Source organism: Drosophila serrata, unplaced genomic scaffold, assembly GCF_035046125.1.
Source record: "Drosophila serrata isolate PLE 108 unplaced genomic scaffold, ASM3504612v1 contig_359, whole genome shotgun sequence".
In the NCBI taxonomy this organism is placed as follows: Eukaryota; Metazoa; Arthropoda; class Insecta; order Diptera; family Drosophilidae; genus Drosophila; species Drosophila serrata.
In genome coordinates this window covers 1,390,168-1,408,808 of record NW_028257257.1, presented here as the reverse complement: position 1 = coordinate 1,408,808, position 18,641 = coordinate 1,390,168, and the positions used below count along the sequence as shown (strand labels likewise).

The window sequence follows — 18,641 nt, the reverse complement described above, 5'->3', positions numbered from 1 at the left end:
TCTTTTTAAAAACGCAGTAATACACACACACACTGAGAAAGAGAGTCCTGGGCTGGGACATACACACACACATACTTAACTCGACGTTTTTCACTCAACGAGCTTTTTACATAACAGCCAACAAAAGTGCAGAAGTGCAACACCAACAACAATGGCCTGCATTCCACCTGCTTCCTCAACGCAAAAGTTGGCCCAACATCAGAATGGAATGTGGTTCATTTGGGGCATAGAGAGCCAGGCCAGGCCAGGCCAGACCAGCTCCTCCTTGGAGCGGCAGTGTTCAGTAGCGAAATAAATAGTATATTTTACCCGAGTGCCACTCATGAAAATTGCAAAAAAACAACAAGTACAGGCCGGGTCGAGTCCCGTGTGTGGGTCTCCGGGTCTCCGAATGTATGTGTATGTTACACTGAGCAGAAATGGGAGTATTTCTTTGGGAGAGGAAATGTATAGCATAATTTGAAAAGGTTTTCCCGATTGAGAGCAAGGTGAAAACTTTAAGCAACCATAATTTCTTACTATTACTTTTCAGGGTATTCTCATTTTAGTCAGAAGAATAAAACAATGTGTAGGAGTCATTTCCGACCCTACAAATCATATATATTCTTGATCAGCATGAAAAACTGAATCGATCTGGCCATCTTTGAGGGGGAATTTTTTTTTCGATAATTTCAATATTTTTTTAAGGGGTTACGTCGTTAAAATTGTCAAAAATTCGACAAAAAATTTAAGTTTTTAAAATTATATATTAAGTAGGCAGATTTATTAACCTCACAAAAACTAACATAGGAAAGCTTTCCGATTTGAAATTAACGGCTTTTGGCCTTAGTTATGAGTTTTTTAAACTTTGATTTTTTTGAAAAATTTGTCATAGTTTAAGTTATGATCGATTTCCGGAATAGATCTTTTAATTCAAGCATTCAGCATTATAATATCAATATTCTATATGTTGACTTAAGTAATGAATAGTAATACAGTATTCCTCTGAATATATCTCTATTTTCTGCCATCTCTAGAACTTCCTCATTAATAGACCCGAAATTCTCCGTATTTCTCAATAAACTTGTCTCGAAAAAAATCCCCAAAAACATACCCACTATTTTTCCGAGTGCACTTCCTGTGCCTACTGCTTTTGCCGAGTGCCAGTCAAATATGAATTGGTAGTTGGCCTGGCCTGCTGCTCGCTCTGACTCTTGCAGCATAATAACAAGAAGTTATTGTGCCACTGTCTACATGCAACTGCAGCACCAAATGCAACACAAAGCCGGCCACTCCGTTGCTCCGCCCTTTTGACCCTTAACCCTCTCTCCCTCCTCTTAACCCATTGTTTTCGGCCAAACGCTGCTGCTGCTGCTGCAGCGCGCTGGTGCAGCAATTTCAGGGAATTCAGGTGGCCTCCAGTGAGCGGGAAAACGGAGAAAAATGAAGCCTAATTACGGCTCATGTTTAGCCGCTCCTCCATTCAATTAAATGGAATGCACGTGCCCCAAACCCCAGAGAACCCCAGGGAACTAGAATCCCAAAACCCATGGCTAACTCAGTGCAGCCCGAAAAGCCAACAGAAACGTAAAATAAACCACAAAAAAATGCAATAATCATGGCGCACAATGTATGTATGCTCGGGGAGCATTTCATAAATTGCCCGGACTGTACAGAGCGGACTGTATATGTGTGTGTGATGCATTTGGGAGCCGCAGATTCTGCTGCTCTCGCAAATGTTTAATTAAAAATTAAAGTAGCTACACAACAACTACAACTACAACTACATACTACTGTTTGCCCGCGTTCTGTTTGCCTTTGAGCTGCAGCGCCTGGAAACAAAATGCAATTCGTTTTAGTTTTTGGGCAAAAACCTCCTTACACACCCTCTTTGCTTTTTTTTTATTACTGCAGCAGTAAGTTATATATACTTATATATATTTAACACTTTTTCATTTATTATTTGTATCTATGTAAGCATTTGACACTGGATTTGTTTCGGTTGGTAAACCTTTTAAGAGTTCTTCAGATGCCCTTGCCAAATTTTTGGCGGAATTTATTGTTATAAATAAATAGGAGTTTTAGCAATAAAGGTGTGAAATTTGTTTAGTAAAAATAATTAAAGTATATAAGTAACAATCTATAAACATTGAAATACCTAAGCATTTCATGAAATCATTATAAACTAGAAATTAGTATTATTTAGGCTATAAATAACCTAAAAAGCAACATAAAAAGAGAAGAAAGACTGTTATTAAAATTATTTCTATTATATATTGCTTTAATTTATAAAATGTTTTCCAGTTTTTAGTTAATTTTTATGTAGAAAATATCCCCAAACAAAATTTAATACAGAATACTAAAGAATAAATTAGAGTCACCTAAAAACGACTTACACCTTTTATTGTTTGCTTCTAAATTTACCAAAAATAATCTTCTAAAATTCATTAAATAAATAAAAATGATCCTATCTTATTATTTCTTTGTTAATTTTTCAAGCAATCTCTTAATCCTTTCCTAATTTAATTTACAACCAAAACAATCTTCTTAACTTTTAATAAAATGCTAACATAAAGAACATCTAAACTTGTGGAAATTGAACCAAAAGTGTTTAAGGAAATCCCTCGCAGATTTTTATATCCAACTTGCCAGAAAAATACTATTTTTTCTCTGAAATAAAACTCTTATTTTTTATCCCTCAACCTGACCCTAGAAAATATCATTAGCTACTTTTCCGTAAAGGGTATAAAACAGAAAGAAAAGTGTCAAGGCCTGCAATGGCAGCCACTTAGCAGCCAATAAATTGTAATTCGACGCCCCCAGACGACGACACATGCAGTGTCGCTCACTCCTTTTCGCTGTGCAAATGGAAAATTAATTTTCCAACGATTTCGTTTGTCGACGGCTTCGCTACGACTTGGTGCCGCTTTTCCTTATTCCTTATTTTCTTGAAGCTGCCAGGCAAGAGTGTCGCTTTCCACTCTTTATATATATTATATATATATATATATATATTATATAGCTCGTAGCTTCATTTATTTTGTTTTATTCGAAGAGCGGATCGCATGCCACGCCCCCGCTGCCAGCATACAAGTGGCAAATAAATTCATTAGTGGCGCAAATTAGTCGCATGCAACGGAGCGGAGCGGGTCGGGTTTCCAGGCTCCGGGGTTCCCCTGCCCGAGCCGAGAGAGTCAGGGCAAAAAGGACACAAAAGTGCTTTCAATTTCAATTAAATTCGCCACTTCGCCCGGGATCCTTCTGCGTCCTTGGCCCAACCTCCCGGAAAGTGCAGCTGCAGCGTGCAACTGCAGCTCGTGTGATTCCCACTCATTGTCCTCCTGCTGACTCAGGGGCACATTTAAAGCTCGTTTAAGCGTCCGTTCCGCTTCATCTCCTGGCCTTATCCGTATCCTGGTAGCCCTGATTAAGTAATCAAAGCATTTGTCAGCCACTTAATCTATCGTCAGCCACTTGGCCAACGCTGCGTATGCGTAACTTGGCCTCAAACAATACGAGAAAAGAGTCGAACGAGCTGTGATTGCCCAAGGAAAATACAAGAAAATGCTTAAGTCCGGTTACTAATTGGATTAAAGGGTGTCCTTTAAGGTTTTAACAAGATTATTGTGACTTTAAAAAGAAGGTTAAGTAAAATAATAGTAAAAGTAAGGGATATTTTATTAAAAATATGTATGGTTACAATGAACTTGATCTTAATCTCATTTCCCTCATTAAATTTACCAACTTTCTATGGAATAAAAAATAGCTACTCTCTTGTCAAAGTTGTTAGTCAATTGTTAGGAACAACTGCTCAGCAAATTGGCTCAAATTCGTGTGTGTGTTTTGGCCAACTCCAGAGGCCCGAAACGGTTTTGTTGGCAATCAGCGGCACCTAGCGACATGCGAGGGCGGCCAACAATCAACAGGGATGTTATAAACATGTGTCATCCCCTCAGAGCAAAAAGAGAGCACAGTCAGCACCCCCTAAGAACCACCCCTCCGTACACACACACGCACACACCCACTTCCGGCTCCGTGTTTCCGTGTGACCCCGAGCAAAACAAGCAAAAAACATTGCAAAAATGTTTTATATATGTATATAAAACCCGAAAATATGTTGCAGAAATATGTCGGGTACGAGTCAGGCGTGCCTTCTGCTGTTAAATGTACTTTAAAAATCACTTAACGCGTTTAGCATTGATTTTTCTAGGCCGTTTTATCTCCTTACGCCATATTTATTTTGCATATTTTCATCAGGGATTATGATGGCTGCACCCTAAGCATTTCCCCCATTTCTGCCATCTTCCAATTTCCCATTTCCCATTGCCATTTCATTTCCCTCATACGACAAAAAGGCGGGAGCGGCCTTTGAGCCGTGAGTGAAACCATTAGAAAACTGATATTAAATTCAATTCAATTTGGCGGAATTTCTGCTGCTTTTTTGTTTTTATATATGTATAGCAAAATGAAATTTCAAATTTTAATGAGCAATCAACAGAAAAGAAAAAACCGGAAAATAATAAACGTAAATGGAACCCACGCAGGATACACCGGCGATGCGATGAAGCGCAGAGAACACTGAAAAACAAAGCAAACAAAGCCCCAAATGCTTAAAGTAAATTCAAATTTAATTAGGATTCTTTTTTTTCATATCATTCTGGGAGACCCCAAAAGGACGAGGGGGGCGGAACCACGCCCCAGTGGACTAAATGTAAATGAAAATTGACGCAAGGCAAGTTTATTAAAATGCGATTTGCATAAGCATATGGAAGGAGCGAAGGTGAGAGAGCAATGAATGTATTTCAAGGGACAGACGACACTCGCTGGAGCTCCGGAATGAAAAGTGGCAATGAAAATGTCACAAAAGTCAAACTGGCCGCATTAATTTTCTCCCATTTTTCAGTTCCCACCACCCCACCACACCTCCCTGCACACTCGCATTGGAAAACCCAATTAAAAGTGGCCCAAAGTGGAACTCGTCCATCTCAACAGGTGACACTAATGGAGTCCATTCGCTAAGGTAACCAGGTGAGCAGGTGGTTTAAAATATAATTCAATTTGGTTAATAAAATGGTAAGCACAGCACTGCCAGACTTATTTTTAAATTAAGTTAAGAAAATGTTTTATATAAAGCATGTTATTCAAGGAAAATTTTAATTAACATTCGCCATTTAAATATATTTTAAAATATTCTGCATACATACAAGTATATCCAAAATATCTAGTTTTATATATTCTTTATTACTTTAGAACATTTCTAGAGTATAATTATTATTATTTACTTAATTATTACATTTTATATATTTCATTTTTGGTGAATCATTATAGAGCATCTTGGAAAACTCATCAAGCAAAGTTTCCCTCTTCCCAAATTCAGCGTATTTTGGTTTCTTTTTAATTTTCTTGTTTTTTTTTTGGGAATAAATTACTAAAGTTTTGCATCTTATTTTCTGCAAAAGTCCCAATGCCTTGACTTAAGCTCTCAACGAAAGCGGCCAGACAATAGAAAATTATTATTGCAGGAGAGCTCTAGGAATTCCCAGGAAATCATGCTTGCCACAAAAGGGAATCAACTCAATTCATGTCAATTTTCCACACTCCCCCACACACACACACACACACGCGTGTGTTCCGGTGGAAAACGTTGAGGGGAAAGCTGGGAATAAAAGTTCCATAAAAAGGAAATAGCGAGCCACACACACACATGCAATGATGATGGCATGCAATCAATGCACTTTTTTAATTGCTTAGCGATGGGAAATGCATCCTTTTGCTGGCTGCCTGCTTCCGGTATCAGTTTTTGAGTCCTTACAGCTGCCAATTGATGTGGCCAAAAAGACGGCGTAATTGACGTTGATCCACCTAACAAAGAATCACTTTCCACTCTCTCTCTCTCTCTGCCCAGGAGCAAGTAAGGCACACAAATTGAAAATTGTTGTCATCGTAAATTGAGAATAATTATTTTTAATTGTATGCAGTGTGTGCGAGTGCGGTAAGCGAATTGCATGTGAAATGTACAAGTGCCTCACGGCAGTTGGGGCTTTTTTTTATGTTTTTTTGGGCCTGCCCATTAAGTATACGCCACGTGGAACGCACTTGGAAAAATAATATGAAAATATAGTGACTCATTAGGGGTTTCGATTTAGATTTAGATTACGTTTCATTAGATTAGTTTTTATTGTAGGTTTCTTAATAGTTTTATTTATAATTTGTTAGTTCTTAGCATAAGGCAAGAATAACACAAATGTTTCTAAAGAATATATCTTTTATTACTCAACAAAAGTTTCTTTAATCTAAATTATAATACAAACTGATCCCCCAACTTCCAGGACCTTATTTTTCTGCGTGCATCTACGAGAAATGCGAGTGCATAAAAATTGCATTAAGCAAACAACATTAAAATTAACTTAAATGGGCATATATAGGAGGAAAGCCAAATGCATTTGACACATTTACTTAATCGCATTTCACTCGAAATGACTATGCGAATGGGATTTTTCAAACGAAATACTACCATAATGAAATAAAAGAAAATTTATAAATGACTATACAGTATTTAATATATTTATATTTCTGTATTTGATGTTCACATTACAAATTAATTACATTGGCCAGAAAGAGAGCGAGACGTTGATGTTGGTCTGGAAATTTTTAATTAATATTTGTCATAGCATTTTTCGCAATTTTTCAGCAGCAAATGCAAATGTGAATATGAATGTTTGTAGATACTACTTAATGCTGAAATGTATATTGCGTTTTGCTTAGATAAATATTTGTTTGCAAACAGAATGCGGAATTAATTGGAATTGTTTCTAGTTACATCGGATTTTAGGTTATTTGATAGGCCAGAGCCAAAGCAAACAAAGCCAAATATATAATCCCCATTCCCCCCTTGAAGCATCAAACGGAATTAATTTCCGCAAAAGCAACAAAAAATAATAATCATTCGAATCATTTCTCTCCCCTTCCCCCAATTATGGCCCTTCGATATGCAAGAGAGATCAAATTTAAATTTAAATTTAAATTAATGTTTCCGATTGCAGCAGGTGCATGTTGGGAGGGGGCTTGATGATAAGTTGCAGCTGCGAAATTGCCTGATTTGCATATTGCCAAAGAATATATATCCTGGAGACACAATCTGTGTGGCAATGTACAAACTAATAACTAATATTAACAAATCAAGGGGCTGCCTGTCGCCGCTCATTAAGGATAAGTCCAAGCTTGTCCCAATTTTCGACATGTTCAATATGTTTGTATTCCAATTTTTGCGAGGGATTGCTGCTGCTGCTTGGTAAAAAGGACATTTGTTTGCCCAATTTGCAATGTTTCCAGCTTCCGTTTTTGGAAATTCCGCAAATATTTGACAATGCAATGCGCAAATTGCCTTGGGTTGCCAATGCCACAGCACAATATATACACTCTTGAATTCGTATTTTCGGCGAGAGGGAAATTTATATTGAACGCAATTTGTTTGTTTTGACGGAAAGGGACATGGTATCGATTTTGGTCCTTAAACAAGGAGCTTGAAGAATGAAAGGAAACATTGTTGCTGGTTTTTCGATGCAGATTTTTAAAGGGAAAATGCAGAATTGTTTGATCTCTCCTTTAGAAGTTGATTGTTAAGTATTAAAGTTGTTTTTATTGAATGCATTTTGCATTTGATTTAAGGAGAGGAATATCTAATTAAATTATTTATAACTGAAGTCTTATTAAAGAAAGTTATTCTGTGTGTATTAGTTATTTGGTTTTACTTGCAAGTATTATATTTATTTGTGAGTGTTTTAGGTATCAAGTCATAAAAGTTAAATGCCTGATAATATATTTATTAAGATACCTATATTTTATAAATATTCTGAATACATTTTATAAAACATATATAATTTATTTAAAATATATTTCATAAGCTAACTGTAAAACATTTTCCAAAAACACATATTTTTTAAGAAGTCATTATGCATTTTAAGTTTGAGTTTAAGTTTGAATAATTGTTTGTGTTCACACATGAACACGTATATATAAGAAAATTATGTAAAAGGATCGAGCCGCAGCACTGCACTATTTAGCGTCTGCATATATATATATACATAACCGCTTATCGGACCATAAAACATAATTATACCTGCGATGCAATGGGACCTCCTGCGAGTGGTCACCACATGTTTGTATAGATAAGGATATCGGGCAGCGGAAATTTCCCGCTTGTACCTAAGTGGGATTACTTAAAAATAAGTATGCGATATTCATGTTAGCCACCTAAGCTAGGACTTTAAGAAAATAAAATCAGTTTGAAATTATAACTCAGCAAATGAAGACGTGTTTTATTTGGCAATAGCTCTTTCATTTTGGTCCTTCGGCCACTCTGCAACTTTCCCCCCTGTGGTAAGAGGTTCAGAGTTTTTTAAACCAGCACCTTCAAATACGAAGGCTGCAAAAATAACTATCTCTTGTTTCCCCCCACCCGTGGTAAGGAACAGAGAAGAATAACTATAAAGCAAAAAGATATACAAGAGTCTTTTATGTTTTTTAAATACACACCATTTAGTCTTAAAATATAGCTAAAGGTTGCTGTGCTACCATTCGAATATGGTAAGGCGTGCTGAGGCCATATTAACATCAGTAGTGAATGTGCTTAAAAATACATAAATAAAAGTGCATAAAATAAAATTTAAAAAAAGGATTGTGAAAACAATTTCCAATCCAAGTGGACATCAAAAAGTGAAAAATTGGGCCGCAAAAAGATAATAACATCGGCAGCTAAAAATAATAAAATCTACTGCAAGCTACAGCAGTAACGAAGCGGCACCAAAAAACACCAACGATCCACAACAGCGGCAAAAATACGGCGGCAGCAGGGACAGCCGTAGATACAAATCAACAGCGGCGACAAATCAGCAGCGGCGACTACGACATCGGCGGCGACTACAGTGACAGCAGTGACAGCACCGGATAAGTCCCACTTTAAAATATTCACTTCTTTAATATTTAAATTGTTACTTACTTAGTATATATAAGTAATATAAGAACATAGTAAATTTAAACAAAGATAAAAGAAAAAATCCCAATTTTGTCCGCTAAAAATAATATTAAAAAATGCTGTCAGAACAAATTTTAAACCTTCTAAAAAGGCAGGCTGAATTAAATAAGACATGTGGGGATATAGTAGCCAATTGCCATGAAGGTAGGAGAATTTCGAACAATGATGTACAGTTGTTAAATGACTTAGAGAGGGAGTTTTTAACGAACCACAATATGTTGGTAAGGCTAGGGCCCATAGACCATGAATATTTCACTAAGAAAAAATATGAAAAGGTTCTAGATTTATTAAAGGAAGTTAGAGCCGCTTATGACCAAAGTAGGTCAACAACAAAAGAGGCGCAATCCATATTTGAAAAAAAGGTTAATCAGTTAAAATCATATTTAGAAGAAACATATTTAGAAATTCAAAATGAAAAACGAGGGACCTTGAGAATAAGAAAAAACAAAATTCATTTCCTCTGGCAAAATATTGCCGAACTAAAAACAAAAATAGGATCTTGTAGCCTTGAGGTCGAATTAACCCTTAGCGAGTTAGAATTTGACATTCAAAATATATCATCTGAAGTTAACGAACAGATGAAGAAAAAAGTAGATGTAAAATTGGAGGGTATGAGTAAAATTTCAGATTTACCTATTCTACCAAAAATCGAGGTACCCACATTTGGCGGCGATTCAAAAGAATGGAATCACGTCAGGTCAGAAGATAATCCAGCAGACGCCGCTTCAAGAGGAATTCCCTCGAGCGAGCTACTGAATTGTGAACTTTGGTGGAATGGGCCAAGTTGGTTAAGAGAATCGAAAGAAAATTGGCCGCCTCAGGTAAATGCCGAGGTAGAAACAATCGACAATACCGTGCTGACAACGAATGAGGATCGGATCTATAAACTGTTGGAAAAATATTCATGCATACACAAATTGAAGCGAGTGATATGTTACGTTGTAAGATTTATCAATATGAAAACAAAACGTATATCTTATCCATGGTTTTTAACGGCTAAAGAATTAAAATATGCAGAACATATAATTGTTAAAAAGGAGCAGGAATTCCAATTTAGTCCGGAGCTTAACAATTTGCTCAATAAAAAAGAAATCAAAATTAATTCAAAAATTTTAAGTTTGTATCCATTCATTGACAAGGATAGAATTATCAGAGTAGGCAGAAGGTTGCAGAATGCCAAAACGAGGTTTGAAGTAAAGCATCCAATTATTCTGGATAAAGGGCACATTGCGTCGTTAATTATTGAAAATGCCCATAAAGAGACTTTACGTGGTGGAATAAATTTAATGAGAACTTATATCCAAAGAAAATATTGGATATTTGGGTTAAGAAATTCTTTAAGGAAAAAATTAAACACGTGTCCGAAATGTGCAAGATACAGACAAATCGCAGCACAACAGATAATGGGAAATCTTCCAAAATGTAGGGTAACAATGTCATACCCATTTTTAAATACGGGCGTTGATTATGCAGGACCGTATTATATTAAATGTTCGAAAAATAGAGGTCAAAAAGTTTATAAAGGATATATAGCTGTATTTGTTTGTATGGCAACAAAAGCAATACATTTGGAAGTAGTCAGCGACTTAACTACGGATGCATTTTTAGCAGCACTCAGAAGGTTTGTCGCAAGACGAGGAAGATGTGCTACTATTTATTCTGATAATGGAACAAATTTTATAGGCGCCGCTAGAAAGTTGGATGAACAGTTGGCAGAGGCCATTCAAGAAAATTCCGCAGTTGCATCCCAACTCGGGAAAGAAGGAATTGAGTGGCATTTTATTCCCCCGGCAGGACCTCACTTTGGAGTTATCTGGGAGGCTGGTGTAAAATCAGTCAAATACCATCTTAAACGAGTTATTGGGGACGGAAGTTTGACGTACAAAGAGGTGTCAACTTTGTTATGCCAGATTGAAGGAGTTTTGAACTCACGTCCTCTATATTTATCAGACAACGATATAGAAGAGACTGAAGTTCTGACACCAGGTCACTTTTTTATAGGACGACCACCGTTGGAAGTAATTGAACCTATAGAGGGAAATGAGAAAATAGGAATTTTAGACAGGTGGAAATTAATTCAAAAAATTAAAAGAGATTTTTGGGTAAAATGGAAAGAGAACTATTTGCATACCCTTCAACAGAGATATAAATGGAGAAAAAAATATGCCCAATATAGAAAAAGGACAAGTAGTTCTGATAAAGGATGAAAATTGTCATCCATCAAGATGGCCATTAGGGAAGGTCGAAGAAATACACAAGGGTAGAGATGAGAAGGTTCGTGTAGTGAAAGTTAAGATGCAAGATGCAAGCATTTCTCGGCCAATCAGTAAGATTTGCCCTCTCATCGGCATAAAAGCTGCCGAATATAATAAAACAGTTAAATGAAAGTAACATCGAATTAAAAGGGTTAAATGTTAAATACCTCATTAATTATATGTATAATTATTGTACCAATTTTGATTATATATTCGTTACGTAAGTGTAATATAAGCAGGCAATTACAAGCCGTAACTTTTGAAGTCCGCACACCAAATCTTTAAATTTAAAATTCATTAAAACAAAATTATATGTATTTGGATTCTATTTGTTAAAAAAAAACTGTACTCCTAAACCTTGCTGGCCCTCGGCAGAATGTTCACACATGAACACGTATATATAAGAAAATTATGTAAAAGGATCGAGCCGCAGCACTGCACTATTTAGCGTCTGCATATATATATATACATAACCGCTTATCGGACCATAAAACATAATTATACCTGCGATGCAATGGGACCTCCTGCGAGTGGTCACCACATGTTTGTATAGATAAGGATATCGGGCAGCGGAAATTTCCCGCTTGTACCTAAGTGGGATTACTTAAAAATAAGTATGCGATATTCATGTTAGCCACCTAAGCTAGGACTTTAAGAAAATAAAATCAGTTTGAAATTATAACTCAGCAAATGAAGACGTGTTTTATTTGACATAGCTCTTTCAGTTTGAGTTTAAACCAAACTTTTTAATAAACACAAAAATATAAGAAATCAGTTTAACCCAATGATACCTCTATAAACTTATCTTAATTAACGCCTGATATAAATGAAATGAACTCTCTAAAGAACAAACCCAAATGCCCCAATTTATTGGCTTCGTGATTTCGAAAATTCCCCTGTGAAACTTGCAACTTTTTCAAGTTGCCACTTTGGAGATGAACTTCGAACTTCGATCAGTGTCACTTACCCCAAAAAAAGGAAACTTTCCACGTTTCCAGCTCACTTTCGGAGTGCAAATTAGTTTTCTGTGGCAGCTAATTTAGATGCGATTTCGTTTATTTTCATTTAGGTTTTTTTCTTTTAAACAAAGTCTGTTTCGGACACGTTCTAAACTTGCTGCTGACTCAATAAATTAACCGAAAATCCGGCTGTCTTCTTTTTGTTTATATAGTTCTATGTCCTATGTCCTTTTTCTATCTATGACACACACACACGGGCACACACAAACACAATCAGGATGCGCGGCAGAGTATTAAAAACTCATTAAGCGACCGACGAGGAGGAGCTTCGGGTGTGTGTGTGTTCTATGCTTCCTATATTTTCCCCCTTTTTCTTTAATTTATGCAAATATCGACCGCACACACATATGCAAAAGGACGAGGAAGATGCGCCCAAGACTGAGCCTGAGGATGATGCCTTTCGGTAGCTGCCAAAAAAAAGTCTGCGGAAAGTGTTCTTCCTTTATTATTTTCCTCTTATATATTTTTTTTTTGTCCGGTAACTCGGGGAAAGTAAATCGAATGTCAACCGCACACATGCAAGGCGAACACTTAATCAAAAGCACACACCACACACACACTCGAAGAGAGTCCTGCGGGGTAGGTGGGTCCTGCAGAGGACTTTGCCTTCTGTCAAAAACACGTGCGATACGTGACCTAGGCCAAGCGTTAAATTCACGCGCCAATGTTCCCGATTTTTACTCTGCTTTCTCCTGTTCTTTTTTTTTTCTTGTGTTAAATTTCGTTGTCGAAGAAGGATCCTCCTGCTGTGCCTGAATCTCTGACAATATATATATATATAGCCATACACATATATCGACCAAATCCGCTTAGGACAAACTGACGACTGATTCTGCAAGTTGGCCAAAAACTTGGCATTGGCAACGACGCTCGGCTGGGCTCGGCAGCGGCAGCCGCTGCTTCTGCCTCATCCTTATTATCCTTCGGCTGTCGTTGTCGTCGTCGTCGTCGAGGAGGACCTCGGCGATAGCTCCGGGTTCGATATGTCCACGACCTGCCGCACGAGCAAAGAGAGTGCCTAAGAGAAACTCTGTTTCATTTCCCATGTTCCGTTTTTGCCGAGGAAAGCGCAACTAGTTTTGCCAGCCAGCCAGTTCCTGGAAGGGAGAAAATGTGTGGCATTGGAAGTGCCTCGATTTTCCACCTTCCTTTCCCTTTCCCCCCTCCTAACCCTGTTAACATAATATACCGGCACGGCTGCCCGTTTTGTTTGCCCAATTAAATGCCACATATGTCATAAGCATAATAATCTCTGGTTCGGGAGCCCCATTTCATCGCTGAAAGCACTTCTTTTTTTTAATTAATCATTAATAAGAGCCACGCTCGGCTGACGACTAAAGCAGATAAAAAGTAACCCCACAATCCGCTGAGTCCTCTGTCCCGCAGAATCCCAAATTGCAGTTGCACTCCGGCACCGGGCAACCGGCATTGGGGGCCTTTGATATGTCCGCTTTTGCCAGAAGCCGGAGTTGGTGAGGGGAGAGGGGAGAGGGGAGAGGGGAGAGGGGAGAGGGGAGAGGGGAGAGGGGAGAGGGGAGAGGGGAGAGGGGAGAGGGGAGAGGGGAGAGGGGAGAGGGGAGAGGGGAGAGGGGAGAAGGGGCATTCCCCGGCTCCGGCCGCAATTAGCAAAGCGGCGTAAAAGCAACTGAAGCGGTGGCTCCCTAACCCCAGCTCAATTGACTCACTAAAAAAAATAATAATTAATGTCCAAGGGTAAAATAAATGTTAATAAATTATAATAAATTGTTTTTTAAAATAAGGAACAATTTAATACGATCCATTTTCAAAATAACAAATTGCGATGTTGCCATGTGAAATGGCATTCGCATTATTTTAATCCATATTTATATATGACAACTTTGATTTAAAAATCAATGCTTAAAAAGCACATAACTTAGCCAAAAATACTTTAATTTTAATTCGGAAAGCAATCATATATTAGTTTTTATAAAGTTAATAAGTCTGCATACTCAATAAAAAATTAAATTTTTTTGCCAATTTTGACAATTTTAACGATGTAACCCCTTGTAAAATTGTGAAAATATTGAAAAAATTAAATTTTGTTCGGACATAGCTAGATCGATTAAGCTTTTCATGCTGATCAAGAATATATATTATTTATAGGGTCGGAAATGCATCCTTCACAACTTTACAAGCTCCTGACTAAAACTATAACACTCTGCAAGGGAATATTAATATTGTAAATAGACTTCGTGAAAGATAATTTTAAATAAAGTTCTTATTACAAATTTCTTGTATTTTTTTACTGTTGTTTTAATTATTAACTTTTTTCAGTGATGTTTCTAGTCCCTGTCCGATTTCCAGATGCGGTAGCGAAACAGAACCAGATCACGTACTTCGTTTCCCAAGGGGTCGCGGGAAAAAATTGCAAAGAAATATAAAAATAAATAGGGGAAGAGAAAACCCATTCCTAGACTTTAAAATGCTCTTAATTAGAGAAGTTATAATAATTAACTTATTGATAATCAAGTATATACAATTAAAATTCGTATATTAAAAATGTATTAGAACACAATAAGTGGTTTTCTTAATCAGTGTAGAATAATATATTATGTTATTTCACTTCATTTTAATAGAAGAAGAATATAGATTGTATCTTTTTTTATACAAATATAAATTCATAAACTTAGGCAATATATTAATTTTCTCCTTTTTTAAATGGGTTTTTTATTATTAAGTGACCTTTTGATTGACCTGACGAATGCGTATAATAAATTTGAAGCTAGTTTCTTATGTTCGTCATTTCATCCCGATAAAATCTTAAAATATCTTTAAGGAGAAATAACAACTCCTCACTGGAATACTCCATCCCGTGCAGGGCAATCCCCAACCAGACACCGCACACAACAACCACAACATTCGGCCACTTGGATGTCGCCTCCTCCTCCTCCTCCTCCTCCTCCTCCTGTGCCTGCTCTGGAATCGATTGTGTAGGCAGGAGGAGCTCCTTTCCCCCCCCAGTTGCTCCCGGTTCCCTGATCCCTGATCCCGTCCCCTTCGCTCCGGGCAATTGACCCGCGGGTCGTGTCCTCCTCCCGCTGCAACTGCTCCTCAACTGCTTCCATATGCTCGCCGGGTGATGTGCGGTAGTAAATACAATTTACTCCACTCGGTCGCACACACATTCCGATGGCGCATAATTTTATTGGCCTGCCGGCAACTGGGATGCACTGGGATGCGTTCCATGGCGTTCTGCGTTGACTTCGATGACAGCCAGCAGAATGAACAGAGTCCCTAGGTGGCAGCCCATCCTACTCCTCCAACTCCTCCTCCTCCTTCTGTCGCAGTATCTCCGCATTCTAATGAGATATGGCCCCGGAGTCACTATGCATTTTTCTAGGCCCAACATTTGCAAACAGCACGCGGATCGGGGGACAGGACAACCATCTGCCAACGGCAACGCCATGGGTCATATCCATGAGATGTCCCCCTCTTGTTCCGGCACAGCAAAAAAAAAGGGTTACAATTACAATTTCATATTTGATCTTTATCTTTAAGTTTTATGTAATATAAGGTAAAGTTTTATGTAAAAAAAAGTCTAGAAATATATGGGATTTTTTGAGAAATATTTTGTATATATTTCATATATTCTAAATCTTTTCAAATTAGATTTTTCAAATCCATTTAATACTTAACATAAAACTTAAACTTTGACTTTGATTTTCAAAGATTTTAATCTTGATTTCATGCAGAGAATTGACTAAATCATTTGGTATTTCTTAAAAATAACCCCAAGGAATTATTTTCTTTCAACTAGGCCACTTTTTCTTTAGCTTATCTTATTTCTCAAACATATTATCCAACAATAAACTACCAAATAAAATAAAATAAATATTAACCTTCGAAGGTTTTTAGAAGTTATAAACAAATCCGGGTAAAGATAGCTCATGTTTTGTTAAAATAGAATTGGAATTGAATTCTAAGGACTTCATTATTTTATTTTTCACATGTCCCCAAGTAAGATTCTGCTTGATTATATACCCTTTATATATTTAAATATACTTTAAATATTTTTTTATGTCTCTAAACATCGTATTCCTTGACTAATTTACATCCCATCCTTCCACATGGAATATATGTTAATAAATGTGAATTTATTATTAGTTAAATCTTTTTGTACTACAATATTAAGCCCCATTTTTGTTCACAGTGCACCGGCACTTATGGTCTGCATATGAAATCGCGCCCATAATCATCAGGGACACGGTGAACTCTGGTCTCGCATTGTGACTCTGTCTCCCTCTCTCTCTCTCTCTCTCTCTCTCTCTCTCTGGGATCTCCCCGGCCGCTGGCAGAAATGCTAATTAGGCGTAATTCGCATAAAATTCGCAAACATTTGCTGTCACCGGGCGAGGGGGCGAGTCACTGCAGCCATGGCTGCGCTCTGGTGTAGCTTTTGATTTACGAGTTCCAGGACGCGTACAAGGACCCAAAGGCTGCCAATCTGACCAATCCGGCCTATCAACGGCTCATCAACGGTCGCGAAGAGGAGGACCACCTTCCAATCAGCGGTCCATCCGTCATCAGCTCTCTGCCTCTCTGCTTAATTACTAAGTGTATGGGTGTGTAAGCCGATATGATTCAGTTTATTATGGGTTTTTGGTTTGGTTTTTGGTCTCTGATTATGGAGTTAGGGGAACTCCACAAATGCCCAGATTTACAGCTTTAAAATTCACATAATCCTGGTATTATTAGAGGGAAAATCAGGGAAGTTAATCAATGTTTTATTGATATTTCTATATATGTAAATCTACCTTTGGGTTAAAAGTTAAACTCACTTTTTAAATCCTTTCTTTAAAAAGTTGATTAATTATTCAGATTTACTTTCAAAGTCTTGAGGTTATGGAATCCTTTCATAGACTCCTGTTTTCTTTAAAAAAGAATCTATAAATTAAAGGCGTATAAATGCGTCCCTAATTTAATTGCCTTCAAGAACACTATAACATCTTTTAAACTTTCAAAACTTTGATTATTTTTAATACACCAAAATATTATTTGAAGAATATATTTCTTAATACAGAAATTTGTAAGCAACTCTGTCAAGAAATCAATTAAACACAGTTCTTAAAGAAAATCTATTATAATAATCAAATAAAATACGTTTCCCGCCTGCAGTTTCCCATTTTCACCCATTTAAATTGAGAAAATCTCCCCAGACAGATGGAAATTGATAAACCCATTCGCTGTTGTCTGTATTAATTAAACGACCAAGTTGTTGAGCAGGACTTTCGGGGGGCAGCTCACGATTCCCATCGAGTTTGGCATAGTTTCCTTGAAGGGACATTATTCACTTAACGCCAGCACTTGGCATACCCCACACCGCGGGGTGGCAAACTATTGTCGCGGCGCTGTCATTGCCGCATCCTCTTGAAAGGATTTCAATGTCAAACCGCAACTGTAACCAGTTCTTGGTCCATTACATTAACCCACTGGCGCATCAAGTTTACCGCCGGCGACCACAAAAAGCGACGAAAATGAAAATTCATGAAAGTTTATCGCACCGCCCTCCCAAGTGGGTCCAGGAGCAGGACACAGGATCCGGAGACACGGATACGAGAGAGGCTGTAGCCAACCATTCGCTCCACTTTTGTGGTCAATTAACGGCCCTCGGCCGGCCTCGAGTTTGTTTTTGTGTAATGAATTTAAATGACCCACTGCGCCGGCTCATCAAGTGCTGCAAAGTGTTTTCCAACAGGACGCGGAAGGACATCAGCAGGACGCGGACTCCTTCCTCAGCAGTTTAAGCCCGTCCAGATCCCGCTCGCTCTCTCCCTGTGACAGCACCTGTCGCCGAAAAATTTCCAACAATTTGGCTAATGACCTTCTATGGCGCTTAGATGGAGTTGGACAGAGTTGCTAAATACCTACATATATTATGGCAAAAATTTAGCTATTTTATACTCTGAAAAATTATATTAATATAAGCCTCTAGGTTATATGTTTATGTACTTAATTTTTCAAATGCAGATTAAGATGAATATTATTTGTTCTAAAAAAGTACTAGTTTAATATTTTATTGCCTATTTTTACTTACTCTTTTAAATAAATCTTTAGAATTTATAAATCAAGATTTACTTGGAAACTGCCAGAGAGACGGTTGTTAAATCTAGAGGATCAGTAAGTATCTTTCGACAGTAAGTAACTCTGAACAGTAAGTAACTCAGAACGGTAATTAATTATGGGCGGTAAGAATCTATGACCAGTAAGTAACTATGATCAGTAAGTATCAATGAACACTAAGTCAGTAATTAACTATGAGCAGTAATTAAGTATGAGCAATAAGTAACTATGATCCGTAAGTATATATGACCAGTAAGTAACTATGATCAGTAA

The 18,641-nt window shown here is 37.4% G+C and overlaps 1 protein-coding gene and 1 long non-coding RNA gene across 4 annotated transcripts in view; one reads left to right on the top strand and one right to left on the bottom strand.

The window, feature by feature from the left end:
- Positions 1–18,641, bottom strand: part of Con (leucine rich repeat protein connectin) — a 168,034-nt gene that overhangs the window by 149,015 nt on the left and 378 nt on the right. The window contains exon 1 of one of the 2 annotated variants that reach the window (XM_086838787.1): positions 12,236–13,753. The exons of the other annotated variant lie outside the window; for it this stretch is intronic. The gene's annotated coding sequence lies outside the window, so the exon portion shown is untranslated. Of the gene's footprint in view, positions 1–12,235; positions 13,754–18,641 lie in introns of those variants that run through there. 2 annotated transcript variants of the gene reach the window in all.
- Positions 763–17,539, top strand: LOC110185147 (uncharacterized). 2 transcript variants are annotated; one of them, XR_015272984.1, is made up of 3 exons: positions 763–4,759; positions 4,883–5,007; positions 17,424–17,539. It is a non-coding gene; the product is annotated as an uncharacterized LOC110185147 (long non-coding RNA). The 2 variants fall into 2 exon arrangements; XR_002319743.2 differs by having other exon boundaries at positions 763–4,822.